This window comes from Platalea leucorodia (assembly GCF_965183815.1).
Source record: "Platalea leucorodia genome assembly, chromosome: 2".
NCBI classification, from domain to species: domain Eukaryota; kingdom Metazoa; phylum Chordata; class Aves; order Pelecaniformes; family Threskiornithidae; genus Platalea; species Platalea leucorodia.
Window position 1 is genome coordinate 32,563,945 of NC_138824.1, and position 26,288 is coordinate 32,590,232.

General features: G+C 41.7%; 1 protein-coding gene across 2 annotated transcripts in view; it reads left to right on the forward strand.

The window, feature by feature from the left end:
- The window catches only part of TSC22D1 (TSC22 domain family member 1), a gene marked incomplete at its 5' end in the record, with an annotated part of 97,145 nt that overhangs the window by 67,341 nt on the left and 3,516 nt on the right, over positions 1–26,288 (forward strand). The window lies entirely within an intron of this gene.

Sequence of the window (26,288 nt, forward strand, 5' to 3'; positions counted from 1 at the left end):
GGGCGACCACCCCCGCACGGTGCGGACGGGAGGGGAGGTGCGGGTGGCGGTGCCCTCCCGCTGCGGGGTCCGCGGCCGGCGGCGGGGAGCGCGGCTTCCCTCTGGCAGCGGCCACAAGATGGCGGCGTCGAGTTACCGCTGCCTCCCGCCTCGCTCGCACGCCGTTAGCCGTTGGTGTGCTTCAATAAACGGTTTTAGCAGTGAACGCACGTTCTGGCCTTAGACTTTGCTTCTCTAAATTTTGTCCCGTTAACGTCAGCAGGCTAAATAACCTTGTTTAACAGAAGCGGTGCTTGCGTGGAACTAGCGTCCTCAGGAATCGTGAGAAACTGTCCATAACTTGAGGTTTTTCTTAGCAGAAGCTTAATGTCGGGAGCGGAGCTACACCGAATGCAGTATCAGAGAAAAGGCCTTGCAGAGGGGAGGAAGGTGAAGTCCTCGTTTCCTTGAAAAAAGGCGATGGAGTTCGGTGTTGACAGTGCAGAGTGAACAAAATGGGCAGAATATGAGGAATTTGCATGATGTGAGGTTTTCATTTTCCCATGAGATGTTAACATTCTAAACTATTGATTTGGGTTTTACTCTTAACTAGCTTGTTTTATGAGAAGCAGGATTCAGCCTGAACACCGTTTGATAGCCGGTAAAAACCAGAACAGCTTTGGTGCAGAATAACTCGTGTCGGCATGTACTGGTAGTTGGAAACACAGCTGTACCTGCATCTGACCAGACTGGCAGCAGTGTGGGGTTAGTGGGCAGTGGGTCGGGGGAAGGAACGGTGACACTCAGCTGTGATCTACACGGATGCAGACTCTGCTGGCATATGACAGTTGTGAAATGGTGCTCAGTAAGTTAGGCAGAGCTTTCCACTGACCTTCTGCATGGGGGGCTTGATGGAAGTAGCTAATAGCATTACAGTTGCTTTTTCCGACACCATATCGGGCTATTTTGCATTTATATATGATGGTGATTGTTTCACCTTTTTATAGGTTGATTCTGCAGAGTTCTGCTTTGGGGTTGCTTATTTAAATTTCATTTTTATTCAGCTTTTAACTTACGAGATGTTTAGAGCTAGGCTTCTGGGGAGAAGTTCTCATTAGCGGCTTGCCTGACCTCTGCAAGGCAGCTGTGTGTCCGTGAGTAGAGGAGTGGCTGCTTCTCCAAGCCCACAGCCCCAACAGGAGGGAACCATCAAGGGAAGGAAAGGCAAAAAAGCTTCAAAACTGCCAGGGCTGGGTTATGTTCAGCTGAGGCTGCGGTGTCAGTGATGCAGTGTATTGGAACAGAGTTTGCTCAAGTAGGGTACTCTTAAGGCATCCTTAATTATTGTTGTGGTTGAATAACTCCCAAATTAGATGATCATAGAATCATTAATCATAGAATCCCATGATGCTTGGGAGAAAAATGAGTGGTCTATACCTGTATTTACACTTGATATCTTTCTTGTTCAAGTTCCCAGTTGTAAACAGGGAGGCTTTTCTGTCTTAGCGTGACTGTAAAAGTTAATTCCACATATAAAGAGCCCTACGGGGGCAGGGTTGGTGTGGATAATGTTGAGCCTTCCTGCAGTGAGATGCGGGACTTTCTGGTTACACAAGCATTGTGCACTTCTGATTCCTATTTTTGTGTGCAGTGTGCTGTATGGGAAGTTTAAAAATACGCTTGACCTCTTTGGTTTTCCTGAAACGTTATGTACATGGTCAAAGGATAGTTTTGTCCTTTTTTTTTTTTAAAAAAAAAAGGCTGCATTTCTATTTTAGGTGTCTATTTTTAGTGCTGATATCAGTGGCAGTGTCATTTTGCCATAAAATTAAGTTGGTGCAGAAGTAAAGAATAAGACGACCAGAAAAAGTTGGTTTTGTTCATTTAAATGAGTGTTTGTAGCAAAAAAAATGGATAATTTGTCTTTCATGGTTGTTGTATGGAAATGTATGAGTGTTTTATAGGCAGCTGAGCTATAATACAAATAAAGGCCTTGAAGAAGAAAAAAGCAGCCACCTAGCTGGTGAATGAAGGGAGTCTGAAGTCAGCATGAGTAACCACTTGCTTTAAAAGCCAAAGTGTGCTAAGTGGAATACCTTTTAATTCTAGTAAAAACTTTCTTTTATGCATGAGTATAATCACCAATTTGAGACTGAAAACGATCTAATTTTCTCTTAATTCAGGTTGGCAAGAAAATAACTGAGACAAATGATACAACAGAATTAAGACTATAATGTTCCAGTTTCTTCAGATACCTTTTGCTGTGCAATTGAACAAAGGTTCAGGTCTTTAAAAATCATAACCCAGTTACTCTTCTTGAGAGTAATGGGAGCTGCTAGATTTTGAGTACTTTTTTGGAGTTGAGCTGAATGTAAAAACATCTGAACCTAAAATGGTTTTAGGGTTAGTCTGTGCAGTTTAGGATAATATATGATGTTGTTTTTCTTGTTTGGTTTTTTTTTTTTCCCCCCTGTTACCTTTGGCTTTGTTAAAGGTGCCAGACTGATTTTTTGTGTGTGTGCGTGCGCTGTGGATCTCAGCTTTCCCTACAGTGTGGTATGCTAGAAGAAACAATTTTTCTCCATTCTCTACAGAGATGGCTGCAGCTCAGATGAATTACGCATGCTTGATATCCATTGCCCTCACCTTTTACCCATCTCCTTATACTGCCCTCATGCTTGGAAGTTGATTGCCAGCTGTGGGGAAACAGCTGGAAGGTTTACTCTATGTGCCAGTCTACTAAACTGAAGGGAAAAGTACCAGAAAGGACAGAGAAAAGAATATGGGGGAGGTGGGGAAGAAGTGGATGGGCTCAGAAGCCAGGAGAATGAAGCACAGGAACAGAAAAGGTGCCACTAACTCCTTCACTGCAAGGGCCTCAGCTTGAGTAACCTGGTGAAGTCAGAATGTCATTAGGTGCTGTGCCTAATGGCTTTTAGCTACCAGAATTCTCTTAGTCCACTGAATTGATTTTTTGTGTGTGTGTGTGGTTGGTTTGTTTGTTTGTTTTATGAGCTTCCCTTTTAGAGTTTGGCTTATGCTGGCCACTGGAAGAACTACTTTATAAGAGGGGAGGATATTTATAAAGGCTAACCTTAGCGTAGGAGATTCATTGTGTTGGGCTGCTTCTGTGATTAGTGGAGAGAAAGGCAGGGAGAGTGGGCCTTAGGCTGGGTACTACCCTCTAGACATCTAACCCTGCCTACGCTAAAGTGAGCTTTGGGAGACACCTCTTGATAGCCAATATGTGAATTACTTTCAGTAAGATTGCAAGCAGACTTTTTTCTCTTTAACCATATTCTTGTCTTGAAGTGTTCCTTTGACTGGACCAGACAGTGTAACAGGTGACAAATCCATGACTTAACCATATTTTTTTAATAAAATAGTTGGATAATGCTATATCTGTGTCAATACCTCTGCTCCTAGACACAAATGATTCAGTCGCTTGTCAAGTAGCCTTGAAGTAACAGGTTTAATGTTAATTGTACTTGCTGTTGTGTATCTCTTAATATGATAACTTTGATTATAATTTAGGGTTTTTTTCTCTTTTCTGCTGTCCTTTCTGCCTGCCTACTTATCTTCTTTGGAATATGGTTCTTCAACTGTTCTGATAAACTTCTGACACAGGTAAACATCATTCTGTTTGTATTTACTGAACACGCCCTGTGCTTGGCAGTTTGCAATGAATCTTGAATCAGACATGCCACACACTGAGCTGTAGAGTGGGAAAGGGAAATCCTGCTGCCATGATGGGTATCATTAGAAAAGATGATTAGCCAGGAAAATGGCCTGAATATTTTCTTCCTTATCTACTTTTCGTATTCCTTCCCCCTCTTTAACAACAAGAAAACATTTGGATAGGCAATAACAATAATAAAATTTCATGTTTGCTTTTTGGTGGTAGCACATACTGTCTGGTGTTTCCTGGAAGACCTTAGGCTGATAGTGGATTTGGCATGTGTGCATGTGTGTAAGGAAGGGGAAAGCAGCCTAGAATGAAAAATATTTATATGTTCTCACTCTTCCCCCTCTGCTGGTCACTCATTTCTGCCTTCGCTTTTATATTGTTCACATGGCGTAGCAGTTAATAATCTTTGGTTTTCCATCAGATCCAATGCAAAGGAGGAGGCAAGAACATGTGGGCAGGATGAAGTAGGAGAACCTTTCATGGCAATTAGTTGGAGCCCATTGTGAAATACAATAGTGGAATATGTGTAATGGAGTGAGAGGAAAAGAATGCTATTTAACTTGTCTCATTAGCTACGTTCGTGCCTTTTATTAAAACATGGAAAGTTCAGCCTTTGTCAATGGAAAGCCTGTTGCCATGAATGCCTGAGCAGATTACTTACATCTTTGGACTTAGATCAGTATGTATGTACCAATAGGAATCACCGCAAATGTTTAATGGGATATTGAACTGTTCACTGAAGGAGAAAGCAGTAAACTTTCAATTTTTTTTCAGGCACCTTGGAAACAAGAACTCGCAGTTCTTATACCTTGACAAATTGATATTCAGAAGCCAGAAGTACAGAGACTTTTTGGAATGCACTTAGAACCCATCATCCTTACTGCTTCTGGTGCATTTTTCAGTCAACAATATGAAGTGTTAGCCGTTATTAATGACAGCTGAAATGCAGATAGGTCAATAAACTAGTTTTGTGTCCGTCCGTCCTCCCTGCTCAAATGCCTGCTCACTCTCTCTTCCTTCCTGTGCTCTGAAGAGGAGTGAAAATAGCGCTGTATTGTTTGGAGCTCACACAGAATGCCACTCTCCTAAAAAATCCTCATGCTTGTGGTGACGGAATCAGTTGTGATTTTGGAAAGACAGGTGTAGGCTGGCTTTTTGCTTTTAATTGCCGCACTGTTTAACCCATGTCTACCAGAAGGCAGCTTCTGTAGTGGTTAAACCAAGGGCTGCTGGTGCAATACTGAACTGCAGTTCACCTGGCAGGAGACTTTGCATGGTGGAGGGGCTTTTGTGCATGGCTACAAAATATAGGACAGCACCGTTCAGGGCTACATGAGTCATTTTGGAATGAGCTACCCTAGCATTGCCACCTTAGCCCTTTCCAGTGGGGTAAGCTGAGCCATGTAAAGATCTTGGCTAACATAACTGGTTTACTTCTGGTACCTTAGGTTACAGTATTTCTCTAGCACATTGTATTTGGAGCATGAACTAAGGAGAGAGTTGTGATAGGCTGGATGTTTTTGCTCATGTACGTGGAGAAGAGAGGTTGAGAGTCTGAAACTTCTGATTTTTTTTTCCCCTTTTTTTCCTCTTTTCCAAAAGCTGTCGTTATAAGACAGTGATGCCATGGCATTGAGTTATGAATCGAAGTGCTGGTCTACCAAGGGAAACTGCAGGGCTTTGGCAGCAGCTTGCTGTAGATTTAGTTTCTTTATCTTTCCCTTCCTATATTTCTCTTTTTCCAGAAAAATCTGGCATTTCCAGAAATGCTCTGTTTTTCAGATGTTGTATTAAATGTACCAAAAAAACCCATCTGCTGTTACCTTTCTTTTGAGTATTTTTAGCCTGTAATTCCTTTATCCTCTTCACTCCCTCATGCAGTTCCTGACCCTTCTGTCTTTAATGCCTTGCTCTCCTTGCTATTTTATCTGACTACTTTTTCTCCCTGTTCCTTCCCTGCTTCCACTTGCCTTTTTATTTCTATTCTTCTCATTGTTATGTCTTTCTGTAGTTCACTGATGTCTTTTCTAGTTTCCGAATCTGTAGTTAGACGGTTTTCCTATGATTCTGTTATTTAATATTTAATTTCATGATAAATACATTTCTCAGTCTCATTAATAATAGCGTATATAAAAATAATCTCTCTTCCTCTGTGAGATGCAGTAATACTCTTCCAAACCTCTATTTTGGTCTCCCACATAACCTCCATAGCTTTTACTTACCTGATTAAAGCAATTAATTCCAAGAGAACGACTGATAATTACTGGTTATGGAGCTGAAGTCCCAATTTCTGGTTTAGAAGAGGGGCATTTCAGCACGTCTGCAATGTTGTCACATTCTGTGCTCCTTACTGATAAGGGAAGAAAGGAAAATATAGTCAGAAGGTCTCTGAAGAAGATGCTTTGTCAGAAGCAGCTCATCTCAGAATTGCTTGCTGTTGTTACACAGCCAGATGAGAAAATTGAAGGTTGTGACTTTTCAGTCTTTTCTGAAGTAAACGTTGCCGAACACATTCAGTTTAGAAGAATACCAAAATAGATACTGGGCAAGAGCTGTGCAAGAGTTAAATGTTCCCAGTAAAAATAATCAAGTATAGGATTAGTGCTGTCTTCCAATGCCTGCTAAAGGAACTAATTCTTAATGTTAAGGTATTGTTGACACTTGAACTAATGTGGCTTAATCATTCATGGTGGGCCACTGATGGGATTCATTACAGGGAAAAAAACTTGTGGTATCAGTGGTTCAAAATGGCAAGGTATTTAGTTTGCTACCTGCAGTGTTATTTTCTTGCTGCTGTTTTCCTGTCAGACCTCTTTAAGCACTTGCATATGTTCACAGAAATCAGCATATTTGAGTAGGTTTCACAGCACCTTGAAAGTTATTTGCATGAGAACAGATTATGCACAGAATAGTTGTCAGATCCTGAAGTTTCAGTTTCAGCAGCAAGTTACACCCTTCTTCTTTCTGCATGCGCAGTGCCTGCGTCGCGCTGCTGGTGAGAGCTCCTGCTGCAGTACCTCCTGTCCTGGCGGTCCTGGAGCCGAATCCTCAGGCCTGCTGGAGTGGCCTTGCCATTGGTAGCAATGGGTTTGTGGAGGGCTTTATTCAGGTTTAAAGATCAGAGAATAATTTTTCAGCTAGATCTCTCCTTACAGAGTATCTGGCCTAAATGAAGAAGAGAATCAGGATGGCAAAGTGTTGCTCCCTCCATGGAAGAGAAACGCGGTCTCTCTGGTCTCTGCAGCTTGCTTTAGAGCATCGAAAGTCATGCTACAATTGCTGTGCTTGCGATACTAAAAGGGTATGAGTTTGTGCTTGTGTAGTGTCTCGGAGGTGATGCTGCATCGTTCTGCTGCTTGTCTCCTTCTCAAGACAGGTTGACTTCCTAAAAATAATATGTGAGCCTCACAGAGCCTAAAGTCTTTTGGGCCTGAACTGCTGCTTGAGTGCAGGTTGCTCTCTGGAACCTGAAAGAAAGGAAAAATTTGGGGTAAGAGAGCTGTAGAGTTAAAAATTCTTCTGTCTTGATAGCAGTTAGAACTAAGTTGTTGCAAATCTTTAACTTACTTAAGATGGATGTCACGAAATGCCCAAGGAATGTCAGCTGTAATTTAGTCTTACAAAGCTCCTGTATTACTGAGGAGTTTCTGGTATCCCGGAATAGCTGTAACTGGCGCCTGTTAGCCCACACCTAGTCTCAGTTTGGAGGTTTGAGCAGGATGCAGATTTGTTTTGGAATTGTTCTGTGAAGGTTTTGGATGGCCTTTCTCCATAGGAAGGCTTGTGAGTCCCACTTTGTGCTTCATTTGTCTGTTGAAATTAATTTGCCCTTAACTGTGAGGCTCCATTTCATGGATTATATGACTGACGATTTCATAGTACTCTCAATTTCTCTTGCATGCATAGATTAAAAAAAACCCCAACACAACCACACACACACGTGTGTGTGGGAGGGTTTCTTTCCCTCCAATCTAGCTGAATGTCCATAAATCCTTCATTACTAATTTTGTATTCAGCTGATGTAACATGCAAAATAAATTGACAGTCCCTTGCAGCAAAGACTGCTGAGCTGCTGTTACTGTGCTGTGTCAGTCCATGTTAATCAGGCTGGTCGTTAATCAGAGATTCTGCTGGTTTGGATTTCACAGGTGCTACAGCAAAGGAAAGGAGCACTTGCTTTAGACTAGCATAACATACAACCAGGGTAAAGAGATGCCTTACCTGTAGAAGAGATAGGCTTGTCTCCTGTAGGCTTAATCTGATTTGACTGAACTCCACAATACAAAAAGCAGTAACCAGTAAATGTTCTAATTGGCAATACATATTCAGTACCAATGATCTTAATTACTGCTTCCCCCCCAAGATATTTTACTCAATTTTTTTAACATGTTTCTTTGTCCCAATACTAACATAATTCCACAGCTTGAATATGCGTTGAGGACATTTATTCTTCTGTACGATTAAATGCTAGAAGTTCAGTGACTTCCAGTTAGTGGAATGTAAAGCATTCACTTGGCAGGTGGCTCACTGTGATTCTTGGAGAAGACGTAACTCCCTGTAGCTGATCCTTCATGCTTGTGGTGGCTTCCAGGTGTATCTGATGTGTGTTCTTAAATCAGCTCTGCTCTAGAGATTCAAATTCATATCTCTTTAGCAGTCAGGGTGGTTGATGCTTCCTATTTGGTAGTTTGAAAACTGTCTCTTCCCTGGGTAATTAACTCAGAATTAACCAACCGGTGTTTTATGAAGACTCAGAGCTATGTGATGGGAGTAATTTCTTTAAAAGAAAACTGCACCAGTTCTTGGAAGAAAATTCCCCTCAGTTACTAAACACTAAGTTATCCCTTCTTGTGCAAGAACTCCTCAAGCTGCTGGTTGCTGACAGGTAGGAGGCTGCTGTAGGAAAGTTGTGTTTATCTGCCTGCCTTTTTTGTGTTCTCCCCAAGGCCTCTGCCTCTGGCCATGCCTAGAGGTGGCTCCTGGGCTAGATGTGTTTCAGACCCAGTAAGGTCTGTCTTGTATGTGTTTCTTGATCTTTCACACAGGGAGGATTTGCTTTTTGGCAGTATATGTAGTAGTACCAAGATGAAAATAAAAGTTAAGTGTAAAACAGGCTAATTCTGTGCAATTGTAATGCTTATCTTTGTGTAACCGAAGGCCTTACCTTCCTATCGCTTGGTGATGACTATGAAGGATGTATAAGAATATTCCTCAGGTGCTCAATTAGAATGTTAATAGCTAAAAACATTTCTTTTTGAGTTGCTTAATGATGGACTGAAATAAAGCTATCTTCTCTAGCTCCACTTCATTACATCTGCTTGAAATATGAGGATAGCAAAGGTACAGCAGTGGTTTCTGCTGCTAGCATTTGGGAATGAGATACTTCCCAACTTGGCATCCACGCACTTGTCTTTCACTTCAGTGCTTTGGTTTTCATTACGGTGCAGATGTCTTTGTACAGTGTTTTGTGCTTTTTGCCTTTTCTTGTCATCGGCTTTATTTCCTTTGATAATCCAGCATGCCTTGCTTCACTGATGAGTTCTAATAAATATTTTCTGAAGTCAGGTTTGGTTTTTGTGTGCTGCTGTTGCTGACTAACAGCCTTGCAAAACACCGTGTGCCAAAGTACTCTGTAAAGATTGATTTAAGATGGGAGGGTGGGGGGGAACAAACCATTAAAAACCCCATAAGTTATGATGCAAATGGTATCTGGGGCATCTCCCATAACAATAAGCGCTGCAACTTGATACAAATGTTTGTTCTTTTTGAACCCCTAAAGTAGTAGTATTGGAGACTGTGCTGTAATCACAAAACAGACTTCAGAATCCTGAGTACTGGTGGCTTATATCAATCTCGGATCACTATTTTAGTAATTTTTTAACCCTTAAATATCTTAAAAATATCTTAAGGATTGTATGTTTGTGACTTCAAAGCTTCCAGAGGAGCTTGAATGTCTGGTATATTTTCTGCTTTGTCAAGCACTCGTATACACATCAGAATTTTAAATTTATTCTTAGTTTGTTGCATCACATCAAAATTGACATTGTTACCATAGGGCTTTCTATGTCTGCAGTCTAAAGGCTGGCTTGTGCTATATTTTCTGCTTTTTGCTATGGTAAAGTCTGGATTATTCAAGCTGTCTCTGAAGTCCTCTATAGTACATGCAAAATGAACCTGCTAAATGTTTACCCCGTGAAGGTATGGCAGCTAACTCAGCGATGTGTGACACACTCAGGAATTTGTGCTCAAGTCCTGCACTTCATTCAGACTGACATGAACAGTAAATTCCGTTGGCTGAATGCCAGATTCATTCACTTACCAGGTTAAATCTAAACTTGGGCTGATTTTTTTTTTTTAAAGCAAAACTGTCAAGGAGTACCGCAAGTTAAGTATCTTGAAATATGCTCCCGCCTCCCCTTTGGGCATAAGAGCTATAGGTGGGAGGGGCAACCTAGGTACCCTGATGCTATCATGCATGAAATCTTGTTGTTTTTTGTTTCATTAAATGCTAGAACTTACCCGTATCTGACATCGTAGTGTACCCACAGCGATAATTCATCTGTGCACAATCTGTCACTTTATATAACAGCCAGAACGGTTCAGGACAAAGGAAGGGAAGCATAGCTTGGTGCTGAATTCTTGAATGTGACAAGAGAAGAAAGAAGATCCTTGTGCTTCAGGCATTTTTCGGTTGCAGCTAGAGGCTATTTTTCAAAGCGGTAAAAATGTTCCATCGCTTAGTTAATCCAGTTGACTTACAATTTCTTTATGGTTTCTATTACCTCTAAGTTGTTGACCTACACATAACTGAGTAATACTTTTAATTACTTGAATGCACTGTAGCCAGAATTCTCAAATTTATGAGAATGCTTACGAGAAAAATCATGTAGTTATTGGAATACTTGCCTCTGAAGCAGTTATGTTTTAACATTTAATTTCATTTCAGTCTGGTAACTGACAAAGCAAATCCTTTGCTGTTTTTCATAAAGGTGATAAATGCAACTGATAAGACTCCTCTGGGGCACAAAGACTCCAAATAAAAAGGTGTTGAGTTGGAATTAGGTGCTTTTAGATCAGCGGTATAAAAGCCATTTTACTTGGCATAACTGGAGAATTAGCATCAAATGAAGCCTGCGAGTGTTGCCTTACTGTAAAGTCATCACCAGAATTGGGACTGAAGCATGAGGAAAGGTGATTAGTGTTACCAGAGATGGAGCTACCTATGGCTTCTCTTTGTGGGCCCAGCAGTGTAGGTGCTTCTCTGCAGAATGAAGCAGCTGAATATATTCAGTAGTCCTGCATCATACACACAGACATGCATATATATATAAATATTTGCCTTTCATTTTCAAACTGACTCTGACACAACTTCTTTTAATAAGCAGAGCAAATTACAAGGATTTTAGTGTAAGCTCATGAGAAGGATGCTGGAAAGATAACTGTTTTTTTACAGTATCTTTGTGTGTGGGCATGAGTTGATAGTACAGTTATTTATCTTTACTAAATTATATTCAGTGCTTGGATTTGTATCTCAATAAATTGTGGGTTTTTTCCATGTAATCTAACATTTAATGATTCTTTTGGCTATAAAGGAAACCCCGATTTGAGTCAGAGCAGTGCTGGAGCTGAGCAATGTACTGGTCAGATGTGCACAACTTACTGGACCTTGTTTTTAACTGTCTTGACACAGCCCCTAGCACGATGGAGCTCCTGTTCAGAGGGTCTCTTGGAATAGGAAAGGAGAAAGTAACACACAGGGAAGGGTAACGTCACTGCTTTCGTCCCTTTCCCACCCCAACATACTTCAATGTGTATTCATTGTTTTAGGCATCCTGGAAAACACCTGTGACCAGTGGATGTACTGTATGCACAACAGATATGGAGAAAGATGGTCTTCCTAGCTGATTTCAACCGGGCAGCTTTACAGAGGGGAGTACAGGCAACAGAGATGGCAAGAAGGATGTTGAAGAGGGTTAGGAGGAGGGCAGCTTAAAATCCGAAGCCATCAGGTCTGTTGGTGCAGTTCTGTGGGATACGGACTCAGCCGAGCCTGACGGGCCACGGGTCGGCCGTGTCGTTTATAGAACGGCCAAGGGAGGTTGTAGGGTATGTGGTATATAAGATAATGTTAGCAGTAGGATTCATTAGGGATTATTATTGTACTAAGTCTCCGACTATGAAAGGATATGTAAGGATGCCACTCAAATTATAATTTCTGTCTTGGTTCAGCTTTCTGAAACTGTTTTTGAGCATTTCTCTAGTCAGCTTGATGCTTCAGCTCTTTAAAATAAGGAAGATTCCTTGCTATAAGTAATATTTCATCTTGAATATTGAAGTTACTCAATAATATGGGTCAAACTTTCTCATCTTAATAGTTGTTGATTGCTGTAATTGTTGATTCCTTTGTTCCAAGCTTGTTGTTCCTTGAAAGCCTGTTGGAAGTCCACTTCCTTCTACAAATCATCCCCTCCCTCCTTTTATATGCAGTTGTACCATGTTAGTCTCCACTTGAAGCTTTCAAGAGTAGCCCTCCTTTCAGAGCAAGCATCCCTCTCATAGGGCTGTTATACCTGTCTGCCTCTTCTCCAAGGACCGCGGCCCTCGAGTACAACTGCTCTGCCATCTGAGTAGTCCCACCTCCATTGCTTTTTGGTGGGAGTTAGAGGAGAACGCTCAAATGAGCCATGACTGTGACCTGTATCCGTGCTGTGCTGAGGGAGATGAATTTGATGTAATGAGTGAAACATTCATTGTAAAGTGTAACTTGTCTGCTTCAGTCTCCCTGGTGAGAAGGAACAAGATGCTCTGTCCCTACAAGCCAGGCGTGCCAGGCTCTGGAAAGACCATTTAGAAATATTCTGCACTGCTTCACAGTTAGTAGCTCTGATGCCCAGTTTAAATTATTTGAATTCCATCTTGGCTCTGGGAATGAGGAACTAATCCCACCTCACCCCCAGGGAAAAAAAAAAAAATATTGCATTTTTTGTTTGTTTCCTTTCTACCTCCTAACAAAATACTCCCTTTGTGTGATGTTAGACTTGTTGGTTCTAATAAGTAGGGTTGGTTTCACCCCTCCCCCAAGCCAGACTATTTTCTTTTTATCATGTAATACCTGCTTCTCTTGTCATCAATCATTTCTTCAGTGCCTTGGCAAGGGACAACAGAAATGCAGCTAAATAGTCGATGGCCATGCTCTGAGCCAACTTGTTTGGCCCTTCCATTTGGTTTCTTTCCTATATAGTCGTACAAGGCAAATCTACTTGAGGAAATACATCTGATATCGCTTTAGCAGTCAGCAGTAAACCCAAGTAACATTTGCTAGGTTTGATTTCTGGTTTTGTCCCTGCATTTCTGTGGTCTCAGTCTGATGGAAGAGTGTAACATCAATGCCCATGCTCTCTTGTGTGGTGGGGGTTCCTGCACACATGCTGCAAATAGCTGGCTGTTCCCATGGTGAGGGGTTATCTCCGGTTCTCCAGCTTGCCTGTAGACTAGGAAAGTGATTCTTCACTTCTCTACAGTGTACTGTGGGCAGTCAACTTTTATTCGCACCGAAAAGCGTTCTCTGTGATAGGGGAAGGAACATGTTTACATCGAAGCAATGTTAGATAATGGTACCTACGCAAGGAGGCTGGTAGTTACATGGTATAGATGTGCTACAGTGCACCAAGAATGGTGATCTGTGTTTCTATGAGGAAGAATATTTAATATTTGATTGAATTTTTGGCTTGATACATGATAAGTTATTATCTATATCTGGTCTGCAGAAGACTAACCAGATGCATGTCTGTAACTCTTGTCACCATCTCTTGTTACAATAGCAGTCAGGGATAGGATTTGCCAGTCTAAAATATTTTTTGGCAAACTGGGTGCTGTCGGTTCTGTGTCTAATTACAGTTGCCATTAAGGACTAGAACTTTGATTTGAGAGACAGTACAACTCAGCTGCCTTTCTCTAAGCAGAATTAGCTACCTGTAGCAATTAACATGTGCTTTACAAAAAATGGGAGCAGGCTGAATCAGCTTGAGAGTTGGCGAATTTGGCACTGTTGAAAGAAGATGCATTTGTTTGAGATTTGAAAACCTAATCGTGAAGATTTTAATCTCACTTGATGCTTTATGTAACAGAACACCATGTGATCTCAGGATCTGTAGCGTCATTGCCGTTCGCCCTTCTTGTTTTTGTTGATCATGACCAACCACTATTAAACTCTGCAAACTTTGAATAGAAGCAAGTGGATAATCTTTAACGGGCGAGGCTTTGTGATTCTTGAAAGTGCTGCAGAGTTCAGGACCCGTGGTTAATAGTGGAATGCTAATGCTAATCTTACAGCTGCCAAGGACCGAGAGGTATTTCTTCTGACCCTCTGTCTGGGGGAAACTAATCAGCAGGTACTAAATAGATACATCAATGAAAGTGGCACTTCTCCAGAAACAAGGCTCAGATCAAATAACCATGAAAGTGTTATTCTTGGAACTGGAAGAGCATCTAAAGAGGTATTGATACAAGTTTTTAATTTTTTAGATGTTTGATTTACTAGTCTTCCTCTTTTTTTTTTTTTTAATGGTTTCTTAAGCTATTTTGTTTGAGCAAGTACTTAAACATGCTTCTCCTAAACCAAGGTGCTTGGCACTTGTTAAAACTATTTCAAACTGTTTCAGGCTAGGAGTATCATACTGGTTGAGAGTACTGTGTCACGCAGCGTGGTTTACTTATTCACTGAAAACCTATGTGTCTTGAAAAATCTTTCCTGCAATATTTAAAAGAATCCATATTATAAAATGTTTGCCATTACAGTACTTTTCTTTCCTCTTTTCAAAAAAAATGATTCCACTTGTTCCAAATCTTAAGTGACATAATGCTAAACCAAAAATGAGAATTTTAACATGATTTGAAACTTAGTATCAAACAAGTTTGCATTCATTCAAATATTTTTCATACATAGTATATATTATCCTCTGTCTTGTCACATGTTTAAAGAAAAGTTCAATTAATCAGTCTTGTTAAATGTTTGGAGAGGCATTGAAATGCAGCTTAGTCTTCTGCAAGTTACATTTATTAACCTCCTTTTCCATATAAACAGTGAAATATGAAATCCATGTTTTTGATCTGGTTCCTTTCTAGTGTTTAAAGAACTACCAAGTAACTCAGTGAATGGGAAGAATTATTCTACTGAGTTAAAAATATATGACGGGGGGGGGGAAATGCCCTGACTCTTCATGTTGCAGAGTTGTTCTGTGTACTGAAGGCAAATACCCTGCTGTGGGAGGGAGCACAGAATGTGTTCTTCATAACTGCTGATCTCTGAGCTGGTGCTTTTGTTACGCCACACCCTTAAAACCCAAAAACCTTGCTCTTATAATATAAACTTTGACAAATACCAATTAATACATTTCACTTGGTATTTTTGTCATGTTATATTTCTGGTATTGCCTGTGGAGAATAGCTTTCCTCTATGAATGGTGCCTCTTTAAAGAATATAAATTTATACACTAGAAAACTTTTAAAAAAACTTTTTTAAAAATTAAAAATTTTTAATTTCTTCAGCAATCAACAGTTTCTGAAAACAGGCTTCAACTTTCAAATGCATGTTAAAAATTATACTCAATTAATTCATCTGAATGCCTAAGGAACCAGTGTAATGGAAATCTTTTATAATAGCAATTTAAATATAATGACAACAGGTATGTTATGCTCGAGCAGTGTCTGTATACAGCAATGAGCTGTGTCATTATGTATTACTGAACAAGAAAGGTAGTATTGAGAAGATTGATTCGTGGTAGGAAACAATCTATTCCACAAAATGTATAATGAGAAAAGTGAGGGAGTAGACTTGATTTTTCTTTAACCTTTCTGCATTACGAAGAGTTTTTGCTATAGCCAATTCTTACTGATGCACATAGCAGCATGATACAGCACCTCTTGTCATAAACCAAATCCTGCATCTGTTAACACTATACAGAAAGCGTGGATGATTTCTCCTGTATTGTTGTTCAGCAGGCTACTTCCTGCTTACTGCTCATGGGCTTCTGTTTCCTGAGTTTCTCTTGCAGAGGCGCTGGTTGTGCTGTAGTTGTTTTTCTGTGAATTAAGGCTGGCTGAGACTGTCACGTAACCATAGATTGCAAATGAAGGAGAAACTTTAGCCTCTCTTGCAGCTGTCCTTGGCTAATGTTGCATATGGTTATATTTTCTTTCCAAAACTGAATGCGTGGGCCAAATCCAAAGAAGCATTTGGCTTTCTCCGGGTTGGACACAGAATCTCTTTTGAGAGAGAGTGCAGTTTTGTGTGGCTTTCTGGAGGAAATAGGAGCAATTTCCAGGTCAGGCATCTCATTTAAAACTTTCAGGGTACTGGCACAGTTGGTGGATCTTTTCCCACTTGCAGTCCTTTGTCAAGGGCAGTTTACAGTGTGCTGAGAAGGGCTTTTACTCTTAATAAAATTAAATACTTTATACTTTTTCATTTTTCAGTTTGGCTGCCAGAATTAAGTCCAAGATCTAGAGTTTAGGCACTGGAGCTCTGCCAAAGTGCTTTGGAAAAGTGATCCCTAATGTCTGTGTGCTACTGTCTAGCACTAGGCAGCTGGAAATGGTGATGATATGGGCGTGCAGGAGCTCCTCCTTCTCTTGTGGTGCAGACTGCAGACAGGTGGCTGTGTCCGCTTGAGATCGGTGCATGTCAACACCTCTCCATGTTCATACTGAAAAAAACGTGTTGTGGTATCTTCTGTATTTCTTTTTGAAACTTGGTTGGAAACACAGATGCTGTGGGCCTGGGGCGGGGGGAAACAAGTCAGAAAGTGCTTCAGCTTCTGGTTATGGCCTCAGCTGGAAGAAGGGGGTGCTAGGTGCGCCTGCCAACCCATGGCATAATTAAGGTGGGCTGTAGTTGGTCAAAACACAAGAGTAGTACTGAAGGCAAGGACAAAAAACTTCTGTATGTCTTGCACATGTTTAGATTATCCTTATCTGCACTTAAGTAACTTCAGGTTGTTTAAAGCGTACTTTAGTGAAGGGCATCCAGTCTCTATCTGATGATATCAAGGGATAGAAAACCCACTATATTTATGAGCTAGTCCTTCTTAGTGTTTTTAAAAGGCAGGCTTTAATTAATCATTAGGCAAATATAAAATAGATGCACTCTAATATGCAAAATTAAAACAATAATCTCACAGTCCCTGAAACCTAGTATTTCCTCTATTTAAAGGTAATTGTTTGCTCTAGTTAAATCAGGTCTTTCTGAGGATTTCAAGGATCCTTTCAGTCTATCAGTGTAAGTAAATTCCCCCAACCCCAATCTCTGAATCAGTTCAGTGGTTCTTTTCTACCCATTTCAGTTTATCAACAGCTTGTTTTAAAATGCTGAGTTCTTCAGAAATGGGGCTGAAAAACAGGTTTGGGCAAACTGATTCAAGGCAGGAGCCTATCTCAGTTGCACCGGTGCTACCCTGTGACTCAAAGATTCACTTACAAATGTTTTTGTTTATAGTTGTCATGATTGCTTGTATTTAAACTGCTGATTGATGTTACCGTCTACCTGCCCAGGGCCTCTAGCAACTAGTAGTCACCAGGACGAGTCAGAGAGGAATTCCCCTGTTCAGTACCTTGTGTGGGAGCAGGCAATGCCTCCCTGGATGGGAGGCTGCCTAGGGTGGCTTTTGGAAGAGGTGACTTGTCCTCTGTGCTTGGTGGGACACTGCAGCAGTCGTTTCCTGGCTCCACCCGTGAAGCTGGAAGAGGGGCTTTAAATCCTGTCTCACAGCAGGGGTTTTCTCTCCTTCCTGTAACTTGACAGCAGTGTGGCAGCCCACCACGTTGATGCTGTAGCACGGTAGCCACTGGGCATCTGGGCTAACACCCTGCATGAGAATGAGGAAATGAACCTGGGAGCTGTTTTGGATTCCCATGCGTTAGTAAGTGGGTTACTCACCTCAGGCTTCTGATACTGGAGTTGGTTGGGTTTTGTTTTTGTGGGGGGTTTTGTTTTGTTTTGAGGTTTTCTTAAGCTGCAAAGGTTCAAGGTGTCATCTTAACAACAGTGGTTTCTGGGAGGATGAGGTAATTGTTTTCAAGAAGTGTTGGGTGCCTGACACAGTATATACATGAGCTCAGACCTTGTTTTGTATGAAAGACTCTTGGAACAGCTAATGAAACATATTTTAGGTGGATATCCACCAGAAAACAGGCATCAGCAGTATGAGGGAATGGACTGGGCTGCTTCATAAACAGGATGCCACTCATAAATTTAGCCAACTCTGCATAAAGATGATTACCTGGTTATTGAATAGGTATGAAATAATATGCTGTAATCTTTCCTGCGCAAGTTGTGTATTAAAAGATTGAGTATATCTTCTGTTTGCAGAATGTCTGGCTCAAGGGTGGCTAAATGTCAGTGTTGGCTGCCCAGTGTGGCCACCACAGACCAGACGGTCTTGAGGTACTTGCTATTTACAAGCTAGAAGATGTAGCCCTCTGGAAAAGGAGGGCTTTCTACTGCCCGAGTCTTCTCTAGAGGAGCAGCAGGGTACTGAGGAAGGCTGAATCCCACCTGAAGGAGAACCAGGACTTCAGGATATACAGGCCTTCTGTAGATGACGTGGACCTATGCCAGCTGTTTGCAGTCTCTGGCCTAGAAGGTGCTCCAGGGACGTGTTCAGAATAATGCTGAGCCGGCACATCTGTTCTGACTGTTCTCTTTGGTTTGCAGCATGGCAGGATTACAGGAAAGAAGTGTTGTGCTAAAGTGGGAAACATGTCTCTAAAGCTATAAGGCACAGTCAGGTCAGATTAAAATACCTATTCATCTGTCTTCAGGTAACTTTTAAAGTAATTTTTAAGCACACCTCACTTCATAGTTTTAGGTACTTTCCCAGGTATCTTGCATTCTATTTCCAACCAGTATTGCTCTACAATCTCTTCAGTGAGGAAAGCTTAAATGTTTTTTATGTGGACATACTCTGTTGGGATTTCTCCAGTCGTGAGTCAGCAGGATTTGTGTCTCTTAAGTCACTGAAGCTAGGCCTGGATTAAGAAGCCTGAGAGTATTTTCCCACTCCAGCGTCTAGCTGTACCTGTTTCTCAATGCCATACTGAGTTAGAAGTATGGGCATACAGCAGATTTCTCTCATATCCTCATTTCCACAGGAGGGGGGGTGGGAAAGCACAGGATGGGCAGGAAATCATCCAGCAAATGCCCAATGTGAAGGCTGATAAAGGGAAGTGAGAGTTTTGTGCAATAAATCAGGTCACATTCTTGCATGTTTCTGGAAATTCCCACACACACTCCCTGAATGGGTGGAGGTACATGGGGTTCGATTTCTATAAAGGAAAGTTTCCATTCAGGTATAAAAGTACCTTTAAATACATGAGAGTGATTTCAGCCTGTTAAAGTGCACTTCTACTTGGATGGAATAGCAGGTCTTGAATTTTCTCTAATTTTTTTAGGAAGTCACCAAAAGATGATAAACTGTGGGTTCAGGCACAACTGGAGTGTTTTGACCACTCAGAAATTAAGAAATACACTATTACAAATTTGTGTAATATATATGCATTACAGCTGGGGGAGTTAATCTGAAAGCCATTCACCTACTTGTTCATCGATATTGCTAATACCTTTGAAGCCATTTGCCAGTGATTGCAAAGAGACTGAAATTGTAGGAGTGTAAATGGACAACTGGATAGAGGTCTGTATTTGCTGAGGAAGAAAAGCAGCGTTGGACTCACCTTATTGTTTTTATTCTGCCACACGTGTAACTGAGTTGCAGTGTTGGGGTTTATTATTGTTTAACAGAACAGCCTTAAAAATGGTTCTGCGCAACAGGGTGATAATGAGCGATCTGCCACGTCAAAAGCTCTGAGCACTGGTGGGCTTTCCTCCTTGTTCACGGCAGATTGGGAGTCCATGTCCCCGGTGCTCCATTCCCGCACTGCAGTCTTACCTTACACTTTGTTTCCATACTCTTCTCCTTTGATCATCATTGACTGTTTTTAATAACTTCTGTAGAACCTGAAGTAGAGAACTTCATTCCAAAGTTCCTGAAGACCGTAGGACAACGCTGGTTAATTGTAGGGGTTTTGGCTTTGTTCCTGGCAACTTTGAGTTGGCTTCTAGTGTGATATACTTCTGTAGCAAATAGAGGCTTTCTTATCAAGTGTTGAATCGAAAAGTGGCCATCAAAGGGAAAATGATATTCAGTGAGAAGTGTAGGCCAGCTGTTATACCGTATAAATGATTTCTTAAAAAGTGTGACTAAATTATTAGCTGATCCATGATTTTCAATATAGTTTCAAGGGGAACAATTAGAAAAAGGGGAGGTAGTGGGAAAAGAGGAAGGAAGGGATTAAGTGGTTTAAAAAAAAAAAAAGGCATAATGGGCGTAGGCTTGACAGGGGAAATGGAGGGACTTAAGATCCTCCATCCCCCCTTCCACAATTAGCACCAGTCAGTAAGACTTAGCACTCCCACTTCATGTGACTTGGTGTGACTTTTCTACAGCCTTAAGGAAAGAGAAGATATTAAGAGTTTAAAAAATAATAAAAGATGATCCTTCTCAGTTACAGGTTACATTGGCTGGTTTTTAATTTGATGACTAAATCCCACTGTGTGCTATCAAGGTAGGGTGGGGTGGGTGAATGTCAGCCACTGTCCCGGAGTCCCTCCTGGGCTGTCGGCTCCCTGGGTCAGGGATGGTGTTTAACATAGAGAACGTCAGCTTTCCAAATGCTCGTTGTGTCACTGTGCCAAACCACTTCCTAGACTTGCTGTGTTTCTTTTGTTATGTTAGGTGTAACTTGAAATGCTCCAGTGACTCTCTTTCCTCCGCTCTTCATTTAATTTTGGAGTACATGGTTGAAAAATACATTGCTGTACAGTTAGAACAAGTGGGATTAAGTGATAGTGTAAGTGTTTTTTACTCTGAGGTGTTCTCCTTGGCTTTGAGAAAAGCATTGCACATGAAAGCTATGCATAAGACCAGCGAAATGAAGGCTCTTTTTGTGAGTTAAATCTAAAATTATTTAAACCAAATTTCACAGAAAGGAAAAATGAGTTTCAGCTCCATGCTTCAGGTAGTGAAATTTAAAGGTTGTAACATTTTATCACTTTTCTACATAGGCTGCTTTATGGCACTAAAGGGTTTTTCTCCCCTTCCATCCTGGGGACAGTGATAGCATGCAGAGTGGCGTTGTGTGCATCTTTCTGGAGGAAAGAAAATCAATTTCTGGCTCAGATGTCTCACTTAAAACTTTCAAGATGCTAACACGGTTGGTGGATCTTTTCCCACTTGCAGTCCTTGGTCAAGGGCAGTTCATGGGATACTGAGGAGGGCTTTCACTTTTAGTGAAGTTAAATATTTTACACGTACTCATTTTAAGCTTGGATTTGAAATCAGGGAAGCCTGTGATTCCCAAACTAGACATTACTGCAAATGTATAACTCCTTAAATGTAGGTGGTGTATCATTTAGATGCAATTTCAGGTTTTGAGTTATGACAGACCTCGCTTGACTCTGTAGGGAGACTTTGAAACTCAATGGATGTGCACAGAACAGGGTCCTTCATCCCAACCGCATTGCTAGATGGTCATCTATGGACGATGTCAGGAAAGGGGATGCCACATGTCCTTCTCCAAGCATCAAAATTGCTGTAAGATGGCTCATATTTCCTTGAAGAGTTCTCTCTGACCAGTGAGGAGTGGATTATCTCTGTGTTTGTCTATATCCAGGTACTTGATACAGGCCTTATGTTTTATTTTGTCAGCATTAAAATTTGTAGAATCATTATAATTCTCATTAAAAACAACAATTAGTTGCCTGTAAAAGAAAGAGGATATCCTCAAAGGTGCCAGTGAGAACTGCTCCTTGTTTGTCTTTTGATCTTACACAGTTATCTTCTTCCTCTTAAATGCAGCCTTCTGTCTCCTGTGCAGAGCGCACAGCGTGATGCTTCTGTGTATGCATTGTGATTAGAGATACTGTCAGGTTATTTCCAGAACCTTGGTAAGGTGTATGTATTTTCTGCTAAATATTTATTTAGTTATGCTTGCATATCTGGCAAAAAAAAAAAAATTACAAATATAGTACTTCATTTCACTAGCATTTTGCATAGCTTTCCCTTTTATCTGTTTTTCATGGAAATAAAACACAATTCCTAGCAAACCAAATTATAGATGCAAGTAACTTCACTATGGGGGAGGAAAAGCACACATTTAGGAAAACAGAGTAATATCTGGTAGCAAGAGGTTGTTCAATTTGGCAGAGGTATGTAAATTGAAATCTGCAGAATTCAAACTAGGAATAAAATACATGTTAGCCTTTGGAGCTAAGCAGTAAGTTCTCAATGGCTTGGTTTCTTTAAATCAAGATCCTAGCTACAAGTTTGGGGCTGGAAAAGGAAGTTGACTGAGATTCTGTGATCTTTATTTAGACAATCTGAATGCAATTTTTTTTGTCCTTAGTTTGTTAAAAATTAAATATGACTTACTGTGGGGGGAAGAAAAAATCATTGGGCAGCTTCTCCAGCCTATCTTGTACCTTTACTGAGATGAAGAAAAAAAACATGGCCTATTGAAATAAATAATCCTTTAGTCCTTGATGTCAGCTGCAGCCATAATTTCCTCTTTAGGTTATTAGCTTGAAGCAATTTTGTGTAAGTTTGATACTGGGGCGGTTTCTGTCAATATACAATTAGTTTTGAATTTATGAATTCTAGGGCAGAATAGTACTTTGCCATTTATTGACCATTTTTAGATGTAAAGTCAGAAATCATGTAGAATCTAATTACTTTAGTCTCTTCTTGAGTCATTAACAGTTTTTTTTTTTAACCTCGTCAAGTACTTTTATTTTGTAGTTAAAAACTGTAGTTCAAGTCCACGGGATCGGAGCCTGTCTGTAGTGTAAGATGAAAGTGTGCTGTGACAGAAATTGCTGTTTTCTAATACAGTTTCTGGTGTGGTCTCTTCGCGACATAGTCAAAAGACAAAATTTATTTTATGTTCAGGAGATGCTTGTCTAGGGCTTTTAATGTTGGCTTCTGAAGGTAGCATACATTGACAAGGTACTTGAAGGATAAATTTTTTTTAAGCAAAAGAATTTTTTAACATGCACACAGAAATATGCCAAACCAGACTTGCACAGAGACAAAATGATTCTGTGCTACAGCTTACCTCATTATGTGCTTAAGATGAAAAGCACTTTTTTTCAAGTGCTTAGCATGATTAAATTGAGACAAGAGGGAATTATTTAGTGGGAGAAACAGTGTTTAAGAACTGAAACGCTACAAAAGGTGAAGCATGCTAAAAAGTCTTTGACTACTATATATGTTTCAACTTCAGCAGTTAATTTATTTGAGGGTCAAAGATGCTGGTGAGCTAGTTGTTTAGCATTATATTGTATTCTGCCCTGCTCGTTTCTCAGTAACCCTTCTCCGAGTCTTTTTCTGTTACTTTATGCGGTTTGTGAACACCTGGGGTGCTCCATAGGCATGCAGGCTTCCAAGGCGTGTGATCCTCCTGTGAGGGGGCCCTCAGCAAATGTCCCTTGTCGCCTTTCTAGCAGGGGCTTGCATCGGTCCAGCCCGGTGCAGACCCAGGGTGGCTTTGAACAGATGAGAAATGCTGCAGCCTTTCTCACCTCCGCTCCCAGGAATGTAAGCTTTTCCAGGAGGAGTTCACGTCGAATATCGTGTAATACCTGTTAATGAGGTGTTAAAGAGGTGGTTAGAAGGTTTTGAGTAACATGTTAGTCATCTTGACTCCCATCTAGCGCTGTAAGGGAAGGTGAGTGAGTCAAAACATAATCTGAGGGAAGTGCATGTTGAATATCATGGTGGAGGAGGCAGGAAGGGAGACAAATCGATGAGCCAGCAAGGGGAAAGGGAGTTTGGAGGGTTATTTGCCTTAGATCTTCTCTAGATTGTTTTATTTCATAAATAATATATATTGGGGAAAAAAGCAACAGCAAAACCTCAACCGTTCAATATGGTGTTTGGTTTCTGTACGTGTCAGGCAGACAACGGGGTGTTGAGGCAAGAACCTCGGAGATTAGTGGTGCTCCCCCCTTCCCCAATTTTGGGGATGAAAGTAGTACATACCACGTTTTTTATTTCCTAGACGAACTGGGAGCTCAGAGCTTTCTCAGCCATAAATGGAGACTTATGGCTTGCTTTTTTATCGGGTGGGCAAAGCAGAACATGCATATTAATATGCAGTCCTACTTACGCAGCTGACAGCTTTCTGTTGAATCACAACTCTGCTTGGAGGCATCTAAAAATAAATGAAGGAATTTGCCAAAAGCCCACTAAAGTTAATGGAAGATGGTTAATGAGTTCAGCGGGAATTGGATTTAGGATCATATCTTTATTTCTTCTTCATGAAGATGTATTAATACAGATTAGAAGAGGGCAATGTTATTTATTGTTAATTTAGTCTAAGAATCGTATCATTTCTCTGTCATGAGTGGAATGATGGCATTTAATAATTATCACTATGGCAGCACCAACAATCATGCTGGAATGCATCCATGGCTTTATTTTTACATGTACAAATGAAAACACATACAAATGTTTGCTGTCTGTCCTGCAACAGCAAAGCAGGCGTTTTAAGAGTATGCCTGTTCAGGCATGCGAGTTTGCTATCTTAAGGAGTTATTTTATAAGGACCTAATTAGCAGAGAGAGGACTTCCCGCTTTTTACACCTAATCTGCCCTTTTCTGATTAAGAGCTTCAGGGGACTGAGATTGCCCCGGAGCTGGTGTCCAGCTGCAATTTCGTTAATTCTAAATGTCCTGAGTAACTGCCGTCAGGAGGAGTCATTTGAGACATTACTGATTTTCAAGCCCAGCCCTTCATAGAACATTAATTTAGATCAAGTCTAGGACAGAAGTTGATACAGATTCTGGTACAGATAATGTGCTTCTGGAGCTGTTTATTAAATGGCACACTTGGTCACTGAATACGATGAGTACCATCATGTGTAGTGAGTAACCTCTGCAAAGAAAGTGGTTAGTTGAAGTGTATGTACAATGTACGGTCACTGGTGTTTGTCCGTCAGGAGGTGGGAACCTGGAGCCTGACGCACATGTTTTAATGTGTTGCTTCTAATTTACTTGCTGTTAAATTTGCAAGTCAATACGGGCAAGGGTTGTTTTTGGGATTGCTTTGTGGATTTGTGGTTTTTTTTTTTTCCTTCCTAAAAACTTCCTTTAATTTTCAGCCTGTTAGGTGCTATCCTGTGCAACTTCCCCAGATACCCGAAGGGCGAGATGAGAGCTATGCCCTTGCTGGATGTGCGTCGTACGTGGTGCCGGGAAAGCGGCTATGAGGAACTTACTCTTAAATGTGACCTCTCTTGTGAATAGGATTAGTTTGTACTACTCTGCTGGCATTATTGAATGAAAGAATAGTAGACTAGGACAACATAAATAAACTAAGAAGGATGATGCAGGTACGCAAATGCTAAATTTAGCTTTAAGATGATTATTCCGTGCCTCCTGGCTTTCCTGCTTCTCTGGGAGCAACACCTGTGACATATACGTGACTTCTAGTTCTTGCAGAAGTTTGCTATAGAGAATTGAAGAGGTTTTTGACTTTATTTTTGTGCCTTTAAGTCATGTAATGCCTGATGAAAGCGCAGGTCTAAAAGCAGTGTTTTTAGAGGTCAGCTGTTTCTCGTGGCCGTATTTTGCGGTAGTCTAATTCAGCCGTGGGTCTCCCTGTTAGAGAGGGCCACTCGCACTGGCCGTGAGTCCAGGGGCTGTGTTCCGTGACACACGAGAGCGTAACGTTTGTTGATAAATACACCGCACTTAAGCGGGACGGTGGTTTTTTCCTAACTTATTAAGGCATGTGCTGCAGCTTTTAAGATCGTAAGCGCTGTATGGTGCGATCTAAAAATGAGTAACTCAGCATTTTCCCTGTTGCTGTAGAAGGGTATCAGCTGGCTTGCTAGAAACCTGGAGGTGTGCGCTGTGTGCACTTTTCGTGGATGGTCTGATGGCTGGATGCTCTTTTCACAAGTGATTTTACGGGGTAACGAGGCCTGTGCGAGGGGTGAAGAGGCGCCGTTGCAGGTTCAGGAGACCCGCAGCAGCCTCAAGCGGCGTTGCCCGCAGCGGGTGCGTGCGTGCCGCTCGCCTCTGCGCCTTCCGCAGGCGGAGCGGGCAGAGCCGGCGGCTGCCGCTTTCGTTCTCCTGGGCTAAAATTCGCCGCGCCGGGGGCAGCGCGGGGCTCTCCGGTAGGGGAGGGCGGCGGCGGCAGGATCTCGCCGCGGGCGGCGGCGGGAGCCGGGGCTCGTAACGGGCCGCCCCCCGGGACCGCCGCCGGGAGCGGCGGGGCCCGGCCCCGCCGCCTGCCAATAGGTGGCGGTGTCGGCGCGGCAACGGGCGGCCCCGCGGCGGCGGGGCGGGCATCCCGCCGGGCCGCGCGGGGCTTCCCCGCCGCTCCCGAGCGCCTTTAATTGTTGTTTGTTATTTTTGTGTGGTGTGCTTTTTTTTTTTTATTTCCCCCTCCATTCTTGCGGGTGGAAACGGGCAGGGCGCGCCGCGCTGCGGCACCCCGCGCGTCGGGGCCGAGGGGGGCAGAGCCCGTGTCCCCCGCCCCCCCGGCGCGGGGCCGTCCCGCCCGG